Here is a 19,736-nt window from a genome sequence, read left to right on the forward strand (position 1 = left end):
CAACAGTTCCGGGCACAGATCACAGACAGGAATTACAAATTGGGATTAGACATATCCTGTCAACACCAGAACCACAGGGAGAAGCTTCACCCATAGGGAGAAGCTTCACCCACAGAGGCCTCACCCACAGGGAGAAGCTTCACCTACAGAGGCCTCACCTACAGGGAGATGTCTCATGGCATCAGGTCAAACATGGGCAAGGAAACCTCCTTCTGATTACCATGTACCGCCCTCCCTCAGCTGATGAATCAGTGCTCCTCCATGTTGAACTCCACTTGGAGGAAGCACTGAGGGTGGCAAGGGTGCAGAATGTACTCTGGGTGGGGGACTTCAATGTCCATCACCAAGAGTGGCTCGGTAGCACCACTACTGACCGAGCTGGCTGAGTCCTAAAGGACATAACTGCTAGGCTGGGTCTGTGGCAGGTGGTGAGGGAACCAACAAGAGGGAAAAACATACTTGACCTCATCCTCACCAACCTGCCTGCCACAGATACATCTGTCCATGACAGTATCGGGAGGAGTGAACACCGCACAGTCATTGTGGAGACGAAGTCCTGCCTTTGCATTGAGGATACTCTCCATCGTGTTGTGTGGCACTACCACTGTGCTAAATGGGATAGATTTCAAACAGATCTAGCAACTCAAGACTGGGCATCCATGAGGCGCTGAGGGCCATCAGCAGCAGCAGAATTGTACTTGAACACAACCTGTAACCTCATGGCCTGGCATATCCCCCACTCTACCATTACCATCAACTCTGGTTCAATGAAGAGTGCAGGAGGGCATGCCAGGAGCAGCACAAGACATACCGAAAAATGAGGTGTAAACCTGGTGAAGCTGTAACACGGGACTACATGCGTACCAAACAGCAGAAGCAGCAAGTAATAGAGCTAAGCAATCCCACAGCCAATGAATCAGATCTAAACTCTGCAGTCCCGCCACATCCAGTTATGAATGGTGGTGGACAATTAAACAACTCACTGGAGGAGGTGGCTCCACAAATATCCCCATCCTCAATGATGGGGGAGCCCAGCACATCAGTGCAAAAGATAAGGCTGAAGCATTTGCTACAGTCTTCAGCCAGGAGTGCTGAGTGGATGATCCATCTTGGCCTCCTCCAGAGGTCCCCAGCATCACAGATGCCAATCTTCAGCCAATTTGATTCACTCCACGTGATATCAAGAAACGGCTGAAGGCACTGGATACTGCAAAGGCTATGGGCCCTGACAACATTCCAGCAATAGTACTGAAGACTTGTGCTGGACAACTTACTGAGCTCTTAACCAAACTGTTCCAGTACAGCTACAACACTGGCATCTGTCCAGCTATGTGGAAAGCTGCCCAGGTATGTCCTGTACATAAAAAGCAAGACAAATCCAACCCGGCCAATTACTGCCCCATCAGTCTACTCTCCATCATCAGTAAAGTAGTGGATGGGGTCATCAATAGTGCTAATAAGCAGCATTTACTCAGCAACAACCTGCTCACTGACACCCAGTTTGAGTTCCGCCAGGGCCACTCAACTCCTGACCTCATTACAGCCTTGGTTCAAACATGGGCAAAAGAGCTGAACTCCTGAGGTGAGAGTGACTGCCCTTGACATCAAGGCAGCATTTGACTGAGTGTGGCATCAAGGAGCCCTAGCAAAACTGGAATCAATGGGAATCAGGGGGAATACTCTCCGCTGGTTGGATTCATACCTAGCACAAAGGAAGGTGATTGTGGTTGTTGGAGGTCAGTCACCTCAGGACATCACTGCAGGAGTTCCTCAGGGTAGTGTCCTAGGCCCAACCAGCTTCAGCTGCTTCATCAATGACCTTCCTTCCATCATAAGGTCAGAAGTGGGGATGTTCCCTGATGATTGCACAATGTTCGGCACCATTCGCGATTCCTCAGATACTGAAGCAGTCCATGTCCAAATGCACCAATACCTGGACAATGTCCAGGCTTGGGCTGACAAGTGGCAAGTAATATTCATGCCACAAAAGTGTCAGGCAATGAGCATCTTCAACAGGAGAGAATCCAACCATCACCCCTTGATGTTCAATTGCATTACCATCACTGAAACCCCCACTCTCAACATCCTGGGGGGAGGTTACCATTGACCAGAAACTGAACTGGACTAGCCATACAAATACTGTGGCTACAAGAGCAGGTCAGAGGCTTGGAATCCTGCAATGAGTAACTCACCTCCTGACTCCCCAAAGCCTGTCTACCATCTACAAGGCACAAGTCAGGAGTGTGATGGAATACTCCCCACTTGCCTGGGTGAGTGCAGCTCCCACAACACTCAAGAAGCTTGACACCATCCAGGACAAAGCAGCCCCGCTTGATTGGCACCACATCCACAAACATTCACTCCCTCCACCATCGATGCACAGTAGCAGCAGTGTGTACCATCTACAAGATGCACTGTAGGAATTCACCAAGACTCCTTAGACAGTATCTTCCAAACCCACGAACACTACCATCTAGAAGGATAAGGGCAGCAGCCACATGGGAACACCGCCATCTGGAAGTCCCCCTCCAAGCCACTCACCATCCTGACTTGGAAATATATCGCTGTTCCTTCACTGTCGCTGGGACAAAATCCTGGAACTCCCTCCCTAACAGCACTGTAGGTGTGCCTACACCACACAGACTGCGGCGGTTCAAGAAGGCAGCTCACCCCCACCTTCTCAAGGGCAGTTAGGGGTGGGCATTAAATGCTGGCCCAGCCAGCGAAGCCCACATCCCGTGAATGAATTAAAAAATGCTTCAGCCATTTTAAATGGTCATTGTCCAGTTTTTTTAAATTTTAGAAACTAGCCATGAGGATATATATATATATTCAATAAACATATATAGCGTGAAGTCTAAGCTCCCTGGCAATGGCCTTCAACTTTTCAAATGCCTTTTAGCATGACTGACCATTCGGACATCAGGGACAACATTTTGACCAACAGGAACTGGGTGCCACTTCTGCTGTCTTGCCTTTTGCTGGTTCCCATACGATTCCTGTCATTTTCCAGGAGGTGCTGGAAATACGCAACAGGTGCAGCATCTGCGGAGAGAGAATTACCTCCTCTCTGACATTGTTTAAATTCCACAGGCTCTATAATTGGGTGCATTTATAGTTTAATTTAAAGTGTCTAGTGCCTGTCCCACAATCCTGCTGACACCCCTGGCCCTGGTCTTCTACTGCCCTGTGTCCGTTTCCTGGATCCTGCCAATCCCTTTGTCACTGCCCATCCCCCTGCCCCACCAAACCCCTAGACTTTCTCACTGCCCATCCAACTCTCTCAGTGACCTTCTGGCCAGTGTGTCCACTGGGGCCTAACCGCTAACCTTGCCTATCCCCTTCCCATCAACTCATCCCACTCACTGCTGCCCCTGTGGACTCTGCCAGCAGGACATCTCTCATTGCCCCTCTACACAGCCTTTTCCAGAATGTCTGTTCACTTGTGACCAAAGTTCTTTGCCATCCAAGAACCTTATTGGGGATGATTGCATCAATATCATGCCTTAACAGAAAGCTAGCTGAGGGGTGATGATTCTTTCCTCCCAACGGAAGCCTCGCCCCATGGCCCCACCACCCCTGGCTATTCCTACCACAAGTTGTCTTGCCTAGACTGTCACGGTGGTAAGTGTGGAGCTTATCACAAAATCTCACCTTGCACACCTTGGCCTGTCCCCTGATCCTTTGGCAGTTCTCCTCCTATGAGCATCTCACCTTGTTCCACCCTCTCACCTTTCATGAAACTCTTTCTACTCCATTGCCCAACCCCCAGCCAAACCCCCCCAAAGTACAATCAAACTGTTCTTACTGAGCTCTCCTCACTGGTCTCCTCCCTCAGCCTCAGCGCTAATGATTTCTTATCCTCATTGATTTCAACTTGCAGCTAAATTCACCACACTATCTCTCCTCTCAATCCACTGCCCTCCATCCCTCCCTGAAGTGCTCCTACATATAATCTTTCTTATCCAAAGTGTACTGTCTCCAGCTCCTACAAATCTGCTCTCATTACCCCTCAAAACAAATCAACCCTTCTTTTCAAATATCACCATCTCCAAACTCCTTTTTCTTTCCAAAGTCCTTGAACTCATTGTCACATCCCAAATCCATGCCCACATTTTCCTAAATTCCATGTTTGAATCCCTCCAACCAGGCTTCCGCCCAAGCCATTGTATTGAAATGGCTCTTATTAAGGAAGCAAATGACCTCCTGTGTGACTGTGACAAAGGTAACCTTTCACACCCCGTCCTTCTCGACCTGTCTGAAACCTTTCACACCTCCTCCCCCAACCCCTCTCCATCATATCCAGCTGGGTGGGACCTCCTCCTCCAACACCTCTCCATCGTATCCAGCTGGGTGGGACCTCCTCCCCCAACACCTCTCCATCGTATCCCGCTGGGTCGGACCTCCTCCCCCAACCCTTCTCCATCGTATCCCGCTGGGTGGGACCTCCTCCCCCAACACCTCTCCATCGTATCCCGCTGGGTGGGACCTCCTCCCCCAACACCTCTCCATCGTATCCAGCTGGGTGGGACCTCCTCCTCCAACCCCTCTCCATCATATCCAGCTGGGTGGGACCTCCTCCCCCAACACCTCTCCATCGTATCCAGCTGGGTGGGACCTCCTCCTCCAACCCCTCTCCATCATATCCAGCTGGGTGGGACCTCCTCCCCCAACACCTCTCCATCGTATCCAGCTGGGTGGGACTGCACTCATTTGGTTCTATCGTAGTCAAAATATCAGTTGCAATGACTTCTCTTCCCACTTTCACAACAACTGACATTTATATAGCATCTTGAACGTAATGAAACATCCCAAGGTGCTTCACACAAGCATTATAAAACATAGTATGACACTGAGTCACTTAAGGACATATTAGGTCAGATGACTAAAAGCTTGGTTAAAGAACCAGGTTTTAAGGAGTCTCTTAAAGGAGGAAAGGGTGGGAGAGAGATACAGGGGCGTAGGGAGGACATCCCAGAACTTAGAGCCTAAGTAGCTGAAGTCATGGCCACCAACTGTGGAGTGATTAAATCCAGGGAAGCTCAAGAACCCAGAATTAGAGAAGCACAGATATTTCGGGCGGTGGGGTTGTGGGGCTGGAGGGGATTACAGAGGTAGGGAGGGATGAGACAATGGAGGGAACTGGAAACAAGGATGAGGATTTTTAAATCAAGACATTGCTTGACCAGGAACCATTGTCGGTTAGCAAGAATAGACAAATTTGGTGAACTAGACTTTTTGCAAGTTAGGACAGAGGCAGCAGAGTTTGAGATGAACTCTAGTTTATGGAGGGTAAAATGTGGGAGACCAGCCAGGAGTGAATTGGAATAGTTGAGTCTGGAGGTAACTAAGACCTGAATGAAGGTTTCAGCAGCAGATGAGCTGAGAAAGGGGTGAAGTTGGGCAATATTAGCGCAGTGGAAATAGGTGGTCATAGTGATTGTGCAGATATGTGGTTGGAAGCTCATCTTGAGGTCAAATATGACTCCAAGGTTGTGAATGGTCTGGTTTAGCCTCAGATAGTTGCCAAGGCAAGGGATGGAGTTGGTAGTTAGGGAACAGAGTTTGGGGCGTGGACTGAAAATAATGGCTTCAGTCTTCCCAATATTTCATTGGAGGAATTTTCTCTTACCCAGTGCTGGATTTTGGATAAGCGGTCTGATAATTTAGTAAGAGTGGAGGAGTTGGGAGAGGTGGTAATGCGGTAGAGCTGTGTTTCATCAGTATACATGTGAAAATTAATATTGTGCTTTTGTGTGATGTCACCAAGAGGCAATATGTAGATAAGAACATAAGAAATAGGGGCATGAGGAGACCCCTCAAGCCTGTTGTACCAGTCAGCATGATAATGGCTGCTCTCCTGGCTCAACTCCACTTCCTGGCCTGCGCTCAGTATCCCTTGATTGCCCTAGAGACCAAAAATCTATCTATCTCCGAGTATTCTCAATGATGGAGTTTCACAAACCTTTGTGGTAGAGAATCCCAAAGGCTCACAAATTTTGAGTGAAGAAATTTCACCTCTTCTCAGCCCTAAATGATTGACCCTCTATCCTGAGACTATCACAGCCAGAAAAACGTCTCAATGTCTAACTTGTCAAGCGCCCTTTGAAATCACTTATCCTTCTAAACTTCAGAGAGTATAGGCCCAATTTACTTAGTCCCTTAACACAGGTCAACCCTCTCATCCCACAAGCCAATTTAGTGAACGCTGCTCTAACTCCTCCAAGGCAAATATATCCTTATTGAGAACAAAACTGTGCACAGTACTTCAGCTGTAGTCTCACCAAAGCCTCATACATTTGTAGCAAGATTTCCTCATTCTTGGACTCCAATCCACTTGCAATTAAGACCAACATGCCATTTGCCTTCCTAATTGCTTGCTGCATCTGCAAGCTAAGCTTGCATTCCTTGTTCATGTCCACTCAAGTCTCAATGAACATCAACATTTAACAGCTTCACGTCTTTCAAAAAATATTCAGCTTTACTATTCTGACCAGTGGAGTGAATAGCCTCACATTTCCCCACATTACACTCCATCTGCCATCTTGTTGCCCACCCACTTAACCTGTCTATATCTCTTTACAACCTCTTTGTGTCCTCCTCACAGATCACATTTGCACCTAGTTTAGTAACTGTACACATTTAAATACATTACTCTTGGTCTCTTCATTAAGCCATAATACAAATTATAAATGTCTGAGGCTCAGCACTGATCCTGGCAACACTCCACTATTTACAGTCTGCCAACTTGAAAATGCCCAATTTATCCCCACTCTGCTTCCTGTCTGTTAACCAAACCTTTATCCATGTCGATATATCACACCCAACTCTGAGTCCTTATCTTGATACCAACCTTCCGTGTGGTAGCTTATCAAATGCCTTTCGGAAAGCCAAGTGTACCACATCTACTGGCTCCCCTTTATCTATCCTACTAGTTACATCTTCAGACAACTGGAATACATTTTTAAACACTATTTCCCTTTCTTAAAATCATGTTTCCCCTGTCTGATCACATTACAATAATTTCAGTGTATTAAGACTTTCCTTAATAATAGATTTTAACATTTTCTCAATGACTGATGTCAGGCTATCTGACCTGTAGTTCCGTTTTCTCTCTCCCTGCTTTTTTGAATAGCTGTGTTATATTTGCTTACCTGTAATCTGCTGGCACTGTTCCAGAACCTAGGGAAGTTTTGAAAATCACAATAAATGTATTCACTCTCTCTGCAGCTGCCTCTTTCAGAGCCTGAGCATGTAAACCATCTGGTCCTGGGGATTTGCCAACTTTCAGTGCTTTTAGTTTCTCTAATATCCTTCCTCTGCTGAGATTCATTACTTTAAGGCCAGGGTTTTCTCTTTGGCACCTGGGGGCAGGCCCCGCACGCTGATGTGTAAAATGACACACAGTGACATCGGGTGTGCGTCCCGACATCACCCCGCGTCATTCTGATCTTCGGCTCGGCGGGCACACAGCAGAGTTGGCTGTGAGCGCATCGAGCTGTCAAAGGCCTGTTAATGCCATTAATCAGCCAATTAAACAAATTGTCAGGGCTGCCCGTCCAATCTTAAGGTTGTCGGGCAGGCGAAGAGCCCAGGCGGCCTTCGTATTTTTCATGAAACCTCATCCACGGGCAGGATGAGGTTTCATGAAGGGTTTATTAATTAAATAAACATTTTTCAAACATTTGATACACATGTCCCAGCTCATGTGATGCTGTCACATGAGGGGAGATGTCTAAATAATTTTTTTCTGCCTTTAATAAAAACTTTCATTCTGAACTTAATCTCCCTGAGGTAGCTCTGTGCCTCAGGGAGATTTCTGAGCTCTTTTATGTGCATGCGCGACAGAGCGCAGGCCCCGACTCTCCCTCCTCCCCCCGCCCGCACAGGTAGCACTGAGCACTACCGGGAGCACTCACGCTGGGCAGGCCTCAATAGGCCCACGCACGTAAAATGGTGGCGTGCAGCCGATCGCGGGTGGTGATAGGCTCCGCGCCTGCCCGTGCCCACTCCTGACCGGCCCTCCCGACGGGGAGAAAATTCTCCCCTAAGTTTCTCATTTTTATTAGCCCCTACTTACCCTCTATTTTTGGTATGTAATTTGCATCTTCTACTGTGAATTTAGATATAAAATATTAATTCACCACCTCTGCCATTTTCTCATTCCTTATGATCTCTTTGAAGAGACCAATGTTTACTTTAGCAACTCTCCTCCTTATTAAAAACTTGTAAAAGCTCTTGCAATCCGCTTTTCGATTCCTGGTTGGTTTACTCTCATAATCTATTTTTTTCTCTTCTTATCAGCTCAGGGGGATGCTCTCACCTGGTTCCATTCTTGTTTATCGAGTCATAGCCTGACAATCACCTGCAATGGCTTCTTTTCCTGCTATCCTGGGCCCCCTGTTCTTTCTCTTCAACACGCTGCCCCTTAGCGATATGATCTGAAAATATAGCATCAGTTTTCCCCTGTTCGCTGTTGACATTCAATTTACCTCATCACCATCTCTCTTAACCCATCCACTCTATCTAAATTATCAGAATGGATGAGAAGAAGCTTCCTCCAATTAAATACAAACCTGTTCCTCAGCCACTAACTCCATCCCTCACCCATGCAGCTGGCAGACGGTTAATAGTCTTGATGTCCTATTTGATGCTGAGATTCCAACTCCATAACCTCCCCATCAGTAAGATAGCCCACTGCCACCTCTGTAATATGGCTTTTCTCTGCTCCTGCCTCAATCCATTGACTTGTAACCTTCAGTGATGCCTTGTCACCTCCAGATTTGACTATTCCAATCCTCTCCTGGCCAGTCTTCCATTTTGCATGCTTTGTAAATTTGAAGTCATCCAAACCTCTGCTGCCTATATTCTTACTTGCACCAAGTCCCACTCTCCAATCACCCCTGTGCTTGCTGATGTACATTGGCTCCTGTTTAAGTAATGCCTCGGGTTCAAAATTCTCATCCTTGTTTTCAAAACTCTCCATCGCCTTCCCCACCCTATGGCCGTGATTTTCCAGCCCTGCCATGGTGGGACACACCGTGGGGGATGCAATGGGCCACCCAAAATTCCACTGACTGTCGGTGGAACTGAAAGACTCCAGCGGCAGAAGAGACTGGAAAACCCTGGCCTAGTCTGTAAACTCTTGCAGCCCAAACCCCTCCAAGATACCTGCGCTCCTCCAATTCTGACCTCCTCTGGCATTTCTGATTTCAATTGCTCTATCATTGATGGCAGTGCCTTCAGCCTGGGCCCGAATCTCTGGAAGTTCCTCCCTAAACCTCTCACCTCTCTCTACTCCCTTATGACCTACTCTCTTTGACAGAACTTTGGTCACCTGTCTTATTATCTCACGCGCCTCGGTTTTATTTGAGAATCGCCCCTGCAAAGCACCTTGAGACATTTAATAACGTTTGAACTGCTATACAAATGCAAGTTGTTGTTGAGTAGAGGCCTGTAAATCGAAGTATGCAACAGGTCCTGCAGCCTGTACTTCGGTTCTTATGAGGCTCTGAGGACTTATTCCCAAAAAAAATCACAATCAGTGTAAAGTAACTTTTTTCTCTTGCTTAACCTTTCAGCTTTTCCTAAAAATCGGAGGCCCAGTTTCACTCTCTGAAAGTCACCTCTGATTTCATTACACAGGCTGACAAACAGCGAGGGCCAAGAACCACACATTTCAAAGCTGGGAATTTATTTTTTAATTCATTCATGGGACATGCTTAGGTCAGCATTTATTGCCCATCCCTAGTTGCCCTTGAGAAGGTGGTGGTGAGCTGCCTTCTTGAACCGCTGCAGTCCCTGTGGTGTAGGTACACCCACAGTGCTGTTAGGAAGGGAGTTCCAGGACTTTTATCGATAATCAGGATCCGGAGTACAGGGTTTCAGGACCTATACAGACAGTGCTGCAGTCATCACTCATAGCTTGCCCCAGACATTCCCCCTCCCAACCTGGACAAGGCCAGTGTAGTGAGAGCTTTAGGTTGAGGCTTCACTTTACATTATGGTTATATCCATGCTGACTCAGCCCTTTACCCTTGTCATAATCCGACAGCTAATTTTATCTCAGGCTACATTAACACGACGCAACTGCCAAATTAGGGGCATCTTCAAGCTTCTAACTGATGTTCATTGGGGACCAACCTGAGATACCCACTAGGCCTCTATCATGGCTGTGTTATGTGAGCCTCAAACATTCTCTAAACATTCAACAGCAGGTCTCCAGACGCTTCTTCTCTCCAGATCCCTTTAATTAACATTATCGGTGTCCACAAATAGTTCCTAAAATAAATAATGAGCCTCCAGGCTGCCCAGAGGCCTCGTAATAACCACTAACAGGACAGGACAGCTCAGTATCTACTGGCCTCACTCCCAGTCATTCACTGATACATCAGCTCAATGTAACTTCTTCACTTCCTGAAAGGTGTTGTTAAAGGGAACACAAGGGGTGGAATTGTCCCAGATTTGCACTAAGTGCAGCAGTGGACGGGAGAAACATTTTACTCAATGGCGGCTTCTCACGCCTCATCGTCCCAAATTAATTATGCAGCCCTGGGAAACACACCATTCTGATGGCAGACAGGCTCTGATTCGCCTGCTCCACCTGTCACCTCGCCGCTTCATCATACTGGGAACCATATTTAAAGTGCAGCCGCACACACACTTCTCAGTGCTTCCAGCTCTGGACGGCTGCATGGAAGATATGGCCCCAAAAGACAATATCTGAAAGTCAATGCAGCCCCAGGTTTAATGGTGCAGACCTCGAGTGCCTTTTGGACATCATGGAGGCTCACTGTAATGTCCCCTATCCCCACCCAGGCCACAGGACGGGCAGCAACATTATCACTCCGGCCTGGTAGGTGATGGCAGTGGTGGTCAGTGCCAATGCTGCACTGAAGAGATTGACCATCCAGTGCAGAAAGAGGGTGAATGATCTGATCCATGTCACCAGGGTAAGGCAACCATCTCATCACTCTCAACTCACACACTCACAAGCCCATCACACATTCACTGGCATCTCACACACTCACAAGCCCATCACACATTCACTGGCTTGTCGGTTTTGGCAGGAACCTGCTGCAATGACACTCGTGTTCAGCCTTGAAAAGGTTTTAAACAATGGCTGTTTGGATCGGCTAGCTGCTAACTTCTCTGTTTCAGTACAATGCTTTTGTGTCTTGAACATGTCGAATCCTGGCCTATGCTGGTCTTTAAAGCTGATTCTTTAGTCAAGAATCTTCCAAATTAATTAATTATTTTTTTCTTCTCGGAGTGAGCTCGGGTCTTCAGGCACCAACTCAGTAAGATGGCTTTTCTGACAGTTTTTAAATGGCAATTTCTGACCACTGAGCTATTTAAAAATTTCTCAGATCTTGCTGCATCCTAGAATTTAAAAGTTTTAACTCCCCCCTGCCAGGTCTGCTGAGTCTGCACTCTCTCGGAATTGGAGCGGGACTTCCAAGCTGTTTGCTGCCGTGAAGAATTTTCAATTTCTGCCTTCAGCTTCCAAGCCTTTCTTTGGAGCTTTTCCCTGGTGATTTTCCCTTGTGTGTCTGTTTATTGAGCTTCTCTTCAGATTAGAATGCTTCTTCAGATTATTCTTTAGTTTGTCAGGATTTTAGTTTTCCTCTGCATTTTTTGCGAGGTTTTGAGTTTTTCCATTCGCTGCCACCATGTTGTAGGGTGTTGGGTACCATTCGATAGGCCTTGTAGTCATTAGTAGGTTAACTGTATACATGTATTAAGTACAAAATCTATGTACCTACATACAGTAAGGAGTCCAAGCTAGGAGCTGTCTCCATGCTTACTTGTACACATGGCTCTGTCTAACACTAGAATGACCCCTAGGTGTGGGTCAGTGTTCTCTTACATCACTGTGTGAGGTGTACTGTACTTAGTCCCACATTAACCCTATGTGTGCCAGACCCTTAATTGGCCAAACTTAAATTGCTCTTAAGAAGATGATAGTGTGAGGTGCCTTCTTGAACTGCTGCAGTCCATGTGGTATAGGTACACCCACAGTGCTGTTAGGGAGGGAGTACCCAGCGACAGTGAAGGAATGGCAATATATTTCCAAGTCAGGATGGTATGTGTGAATGGCAGTGGAAATTGCAGGAATGTGGTGTTCTCCTGCATTGCCTTGATTGTAGAGGCCGTGGGTTTGGAAGGTGCTGTCGGAGGAGCCTTGGTAAATTCCTGCAATGCATCTTGTAGATGGTACACACTGTTGCCACAATGTGCTGGTGGTCTAGGGATTGTGTTCTTGGTGAATGTGGTGCCAATCAAGCAGGGCTGCTTTGTCCTGGAAGGTGTCGAGCTTCCTGAGTGTTGTGGGAGCTGCACTCATCCAGGCAAGTGGAGAGTATTCCATCACACTCCTGACTTGTGCCTTGTAGATGGTGGACAGGCTTTGGGGAATCAGGAGGTGAGTTACTCACTTCAGGAGGCAGTGGAAGCAGGGTCACTGAATATTTATAAAGCAGAGGTAGACAGATTCTTATTAGGCAAGGGAATCAAAGGTTATCGGGTGTAAATGTATCTGTGGAACTCGAAACACAAACAGATCAGCCATGATCATATTGAATGGCGAAGCAGGGTCGAGGGGCCGAATGGCCTATTCCTGCTCCTATTTCGTATGTTCGTTAAATTCCCAGCCTTGACCTGCTTTTGCCTGTCTATCTGTCCGTCTGCTTGCAACCATTCCTACCAGGAGATTTGCTGTCATGGTAAGCCATGTTCTTCTGTCTTGCGCCATCCTCATCCCATGTACGTTGCCTGTGATCGCTCTGTGACATCCATCATCCAGCTACTCCGAGGCTGACCCCTCTTTCTGCTGCTCTTGTAGCCACAGTATTTATATAGATAACCCAGTTAAATGTCCAGTGTAATAACTCGACAAAGCAGCAAGTTTGGTGAAGAAAAGGCTAAACTTTATTTAGGAGACATGTAGAGGTGTTGCACACTAGGCACAATCTCTCTGTCGGAAGCCCCACCCACAGGATTACTGCGCAATAAGCTTATTTGTCGATGCCCCCATAATCACATCACATGACAGGATTGACAGGAGGGAGGGTCAATACATCGAGTTACTATATTTCCTCCCCTTTAAGTTTCTTACATTTACAATAAAAAAAATCAGAAAAACCAGCAGGAAGTTACTGAACAGGATTAATGGGATCAGGGGCTGTTCTCAAAGATACATCATTGGAACTGGTTAGTTCTGTATTTGGAAACTCGTTAGATACGTCTGGAATATCAGCTCTAGGACGATCACACATCTCAGAGTCAACGGCGAAACATCAATCACAGGTTGACCTTGTAGTCGTTGGGATGTTTCTCTAGCCCTAATATGATCTACCTGTTTAGGTACAATTCTATCTTCAACTTGCACTTGAAAAGATAATGGACCAGTCTCTGAAATGATGGCTCCTGGAGTCTAACAGGATCCACTTCCAAAATTATGCAGGTACACAGGGTCACCTACATGGAACATACAAGCCTTGCTGTGTAGATTGGGGTCAATTTTTGATTATTCTGGCTCTGTGTCACCTTCCCCTCTAGATTTGGAAACAGCATGTGTAAACGCAAACGCAAACAGTAACACGGTTGATGTTGAGCCTGTAGTAGTATGTGGTGTTTCACAGTAACTGAAATCTGGAAAGGCGAAACTCCAGAGTACCTGCAGATAACTTCTTCATACCAGCTTTAAACATCTGGGCAGCTGTTTCGGTGAGACCATTGGATTAAGGATGCCAGGGAGTGGTCTTTATGTGCCAGATACCGTTCAGGTTCGTGAATCTCTGAAATTCCAAGCTTGTGAAATCTGTTCCATTATCAGAAACAATAATCTCAGGTGAACCATGTATACTGAAGAAATGATACATCTTTTCAATAGTTGCAGCTGAAGTTGGCATTTTTACTTCATAGACATCAAGCCATTTTGAATGTGCATCGATAATTAATTGGAACATGTTGCCTAGAAACAGTTCCACACAGTCAATATTCAGTCTAACCCAAGGCCAACCAGGCCATTCCCATGGTGAAGAGGAGCTGAAATAGGTAGCTTCTGGTGTTGCTGGTAAAGGGAACAGTGTTTAACCATGCTCTCGATGTCACTGTCTATTCCTGGCCAACAGACATAACTACATGCCAGCATCTTCATCTTCGATATGCCTGGGTGTGCACTAGGGAGCTCTGCCCAGAGTGACTCTCTACCCGGTGATGGGACCACGACTCTTGAACCCTACAGCAAAATTCCATCTTGACAACTCAATTCAGTGTTTCTGGAATAAATCTGGAGTAAGCGATCAGACACAAGTGTTCTTGGCCATCCTTGTAAAACAAAGTCTTTGACTTTTGACGGATACTGGGTCTCTGTTCATCCAATTCTTGATCTGCTTGGCACATTCGGGTGATCAATCCAAGAAATTTAACAATAACACTAACTCTTGTGGAACAGGTGTACTGACAAGACTACCCAGTAACGGAAGACGGCTAAGTACATCTGCATTCGCTATATGTCGAGCCAGGGCTGTATGCAGAATCACAGAATCACACGGTGCAGAAGAGGCCCTTTGGCCCATCGAGTCTGCACTGACACGTGAGAAACACCTGACCTACCTACCTAATCCCATTTACCAGCACTTGGCCCATAGCTTTGAATGTTATGATGTGCCAAGTGCTCATCCAGGTACTTTATAAAGGATGTGATGCCACCCGCCTCCACCACCCTCCCAGGCAGCGCATTCTAGACTGTCACCACCCTCTGGGTAAAAAAGTTTTTACTCACATCCCCACTAAACCTCCTGCCCCTAACTTTGAACTTATGTCCTCTCGTGACTGATCCTTCAACTAAGGGGAACAGCTGCTCCCTATCCACCCTGTCCATGCCCCTCATAATCTTGTACACCTCGATCAGGTCGCCCCCTCAGTCTTCTCTGCTCCAACGAAAACAACCCAAGTCTATCCAACCTCTCTTCATAACTTAAATGTTTCATCCCAGGCAACACCCTGGTGAATCTCCTCTGCACCCCTTCCAGTGCAGGAGTGTGTACTCGTAAACCAATAGCATCAAAGCCCAAAGTTGGATTCTCATTGAAGCTACAGGCAGAATAGCTTTGTCATCACTGAACAAACCTGTCAGTGGCTTATGGTCACTGTCTAGGTATTGGTGAAACTTCTGGACACCAACTACAACCAACAAACCTTCTTTTTCCAACTGAGTCGCCCGTTTCAGCTTGGGAAAATGTTCTTAAAATGTAGCCAGGGTGAGGCAGTAATAAACTAATGCAAAATTAAATTGAGGAAATAAGACGGAAGGACAGTTAAGATGTAATTATCTTACACAGTGGGTGTTGACTGTGTGGAACTGACTGGGCGAGGTGGGGATTCTGGATAGTTTGATAGAGGGATTTGAACAGGGTGATCAACTCTAATGAAATGAAATAAGGGACATGTGGTACTGGGGTGGGGGAAGGAGGGTGTGGGTCGCTGCTGGCCGTAACTCCCCTGCTTTCTGACACCCGCAGTGCACAGACTCGCAGAAGGAAACAAAGAGGCAAAAGCAATCGGAGACTCCCAGGTTCAGAATCCCACAGGCTGCCCTACAAACAAAGGACAAAAGGCATCCCTTAGGGGACCTGGGACAATCCCTTAAAATACGGGACACTTGGACACCCTGAGAGATATTACAAAATGTGAAATGTCCCAGATGTTGAGCTCCAGCTGTTCACATTCCAACATTCCATTGGCTAAGCTCATTCTGCCAATAGAATTGCTTATATGTTAATCAATGCAGGAAGCTGAAGTCAGAGAGCTTGCTGGGACATGCAAGAGATTAAGAAGGTTTAATCTCTGATTTTAGACAGTGCAGCCTGCACACTCATATTCTACCCTGTGGAGCCATCACATGCTATATTGGGCTGGCCGCTCTGTAGTCACCCAGATTGCCTGGCTGAAACAGCTGCTAGGCCCAATGTCTGCACAGCCTAAGGGCCTATAGTGCTTATTTCAGGCCCAGTCCCTAAGCTGGTTCTGGTTGATTCAATTTCTCAGGTTCTGTGAGCTGAGCACATGCTGAATATCAGTAACAACAGCAGCAGGCAGTCAAAAACCACATTCCTGGAAAACCCAATGACACAGGCAAGCAGCAGGCCTGCTATTTAAGTCAACGAGCCACTTACTTAAGATCTCCAGTAATACTTGATGACCATTTATAGACCTGACCTGTTGTGGGGGCAAGGGGAAATGATTACACAGAAATAATTGCCTCACCCTCAGGAGGATTGAGATGTTTCGCTCTAATGTCATTAGCGCCCTCTAAGAGGATGTTGATCCGATCCCTCTCCAAATAGTGAAATGTACAGCCCATGCTCAGCACCTGCCCTTCACGATGTGAGGGGTGAAATATTCTAGCAGACACGCCCGTGACTGAGAGACTACGTCCAGTTCAAACATTGAGCAACAAGGTCTGCAGCTTGTCATGAAATCTAACATCCTGGCCCGGCCTAGCAGCTCCACACCAGCACCGTGGACTCTACACTGGGGCCGTGGGCTCTACACTGGGGCCGTGGACTCTACACTGGGGCCGTGGACTCTACACTGGGGCCGTGGACTTTACACTGGGGCCGTGGACTCCACACCAGCACCGTGGACTTTACACTGGGGCCGTGGACTTTACACTGGGGCTGTGGACTCCACACTGGGGCCGTGGACTCCACACTGGGGCTGTGGACTCCACACTGGGGCTGTGGACTCCACACTGGGGCCGTGGACTTTACACTGGGACCGTGGACTCCACACTGGGGCCATGGACTTTACACTGGGGCCGTGGACTTTACTCTGGGGCCGTGGACGTTACTCTGGGGTCGTGGACGTTACTCTGGGGCTGTGGACGTTACTCTGGGGCTATGGACCTCCCGGCCTCCACACTGGAGTCACTAAGCTCCCAGTCAGCAACAGTAAATAAATAATGTACCACACATGGACCACGATCAGAACAGGCTTCTCCTCTCCTGTCTCTCTTCCCTGAAGAGGATGTCCTAGAAATCAGACGGGGAGACAATGCAGGTGGAGGGGCTGGGAACCCAGACGAGGTGGTGGGATCATGGTGCAGGAGACCCAGATGCTTAGTTTGAGTTCCCAGCCTCCTCAGGAAGGTTGGTGGGGACCCTGTGGGACATTCTCCGTGCACTGGACAGACTGCCCGAGCGTTACTCACTATAGTGCAGAATACGGAGCAATCCAATTGTAGCTTGTGTCAGGATTTCACACAGAACATGGAGAATATTCTGTTCATCATGAAGTGAGCAGCCAGCTCCATCAACACCATTGTGGATCCACCATGATGGAGCCTCTCTGGAGCTCTCAGAGCTGCTATGGACGCTCAGGCGATTACCATCTTGGCCCCGGGGACAAGTCTTGGCAGAGGTTTCCAGAGAGCAGCATCACCCCTGCCCTGTCCCAGGCAGAACCCCCGGTTTGCTGATACCAAGCACCAGGGCACTGGCCTGGGGTCCACAGGACAGGCACATGTTGTCTTCTCAGGGCGACAGATTTCCTGTTCCTCTGTCACCTACTCCACCTGTTCCCTTTATAATACTACACAGCTGGCAGGTCCAGAGCACTCCAGCTAGGCCAAGAGGCTACAGCATTATCTGGGCCCTCAAGACCCAGAGCAGTTCGAGATCACCACCCCACAGCCACACACACTGACTCTCACTGGGGTACAGTCCCACACTCACTGACTCTCACTGGGGTACAGTCCCACACTCACTGACTCTCACTGGGGTACAGTCCCACACTCACTGACTCTCACTGGGGTACAGTCCCACACACACTGACTCTCACTGGGGTACATTCCCACACACACTGACTCTCACTGGGGTACAGTTCCACACACACTGACTCTCACTGGGGTACATTCCCACACACACTGACTCTCACTGGGGTACAGTTCCACACACACTGACTCTCACTGGGGTACAGTTCCACGCACACTGACTCTCACTGGGGTACAGTTCCACACACACTGACTCTCACTGGGGTACAGTTCCACGCACACTGACTCTCACTGGGGTACAGTTCCACGCACACTGACTCTCACTGGGGTACAGTTCCACACACACTGACACTCACTGGGGTACAGTCCCACACACACTGACTCTCACTGGAGTACAATTCCACACACACTGACACTCACTGGGGTACAGTCCCACACACACTGACTCTCACTGGAGTACAATTCCACACACACTGACACTCACTGGGGTACAGTTCCACACTCACTGACTCTCACTGGGGTACAGTTCCACGCACACTGACTCTCACTGGGGTACAGTTCCACACACACTGACTCTCACTGGGGTACAGTTCCACGCACACTGACTCTCACTGGGGTACAGTTCCACACACACTGACACTCACTGGGGTACAGTCCCACACACACTGACTCTCACTGGAGTACAATTCCACACACACTGTCTCTCACTGGGGTACAGTTCCACGCACACTGACTCTCACTGGGGTACAGTTCCACACACACTGACTCTCACTGGGGTACAGTTCCACACACACTGACACTCACTGGGGTACAGTCCCACACACACTGACTCTCACTGGAGTACAATTCCACACACACTGACACTCACTGGGGTACAGTCCCACACACACTGACTCTCACTGGAGTACAATTCCACACACACTGACTCTCACTGGGGTACAATTCCACACACACTGACTCTCACTGGGGTGCAGTCCCATACACACTGACTCTCACTGGGGTACAGGTTCCACACACACTGACTCTCACTGGGCTACAGTCCCACACACACTGACTCTCACTGGGGTACAGGTTCCACACACACTGACTCTCACTGGGGTACAGCTCCACACACACTGACTCTCACTGGGGTGCAGTCCGATACACACTGACTCTCACTGGGGTACAGTTCCACACACACTGACTCTCACTGGGGTACAGTTCCACACACACTGACTCTCACTGGGGTACAGTTCCACACACACTGACTCTCACTGGGGTACAGTCCCACACACACTGACTCTCACTGGGGTACAGTTCCACACACACTGACTCTCACTGGGGTGCAGTCCGATACACACTGACTCTCACTGGGGTACAGTCCCACACACACTGACTCTCACTGGGGTACAGTCCCACACACACTGACTCTCACTGGGGTACAGTTCCACACACACTGACTCTCACTGGGGTGCAGTCCGATACACGCTGACTCTCACTGGGGTACAGTCCCATGTTCACTGGGCAGGATTTTGAGGTCTATGGGTGGGTACGGTGGGCGGGCCTGGGAGCAGCCGGGAAAGGAGCCACCGCCTGTGTTCGGCCTCCAACCGCGATTTCACGCTGGGTCCAATTAATGCCCGGCCAGCGTGAAACGCGGCTCTGCACTGGTTGGGAAGGGCCATGTGGGGGTCTGTTGGTCACTGGGTCCAATGGTGACCCCGGCAGCTGGTTTAAAAAGGGACCAGGCAGCCCCTGGAAGGCTGTCGGGAAAGGACATCTCCTCTGCGTTCCCAAACCCAAGATACGGAGTCGAGTGCAGCTGGACACGGCAGGCGAGAGGGCAGGACCGGTGGGCACTCAGCCCCCACTTTTCAGGCAAGTGCCTCACCATTCTACTGGAGGAGGTGGCTGCCAGGAGGGTCACCCTCGTCCCCAGGGATGGGAGGAGGAGGCCACTACACCCAATAACAAGGGC

Source organism: Cetorhinus maximus, chromosome 25 (assembly GCF_964194155.1).
Source record: "Cetorhinus maximus chromosome 25, sCetMax3.hap1.1, whole genome shotgun sequence".
Taxonomy (NCBI): domain Eukaryota; kingdom Metazoa; phylum Chordata; class Chondrichthyes; order Lamniformes; family Cetorhinidae; genus Cetorhinus; species Cetorhinus maximus.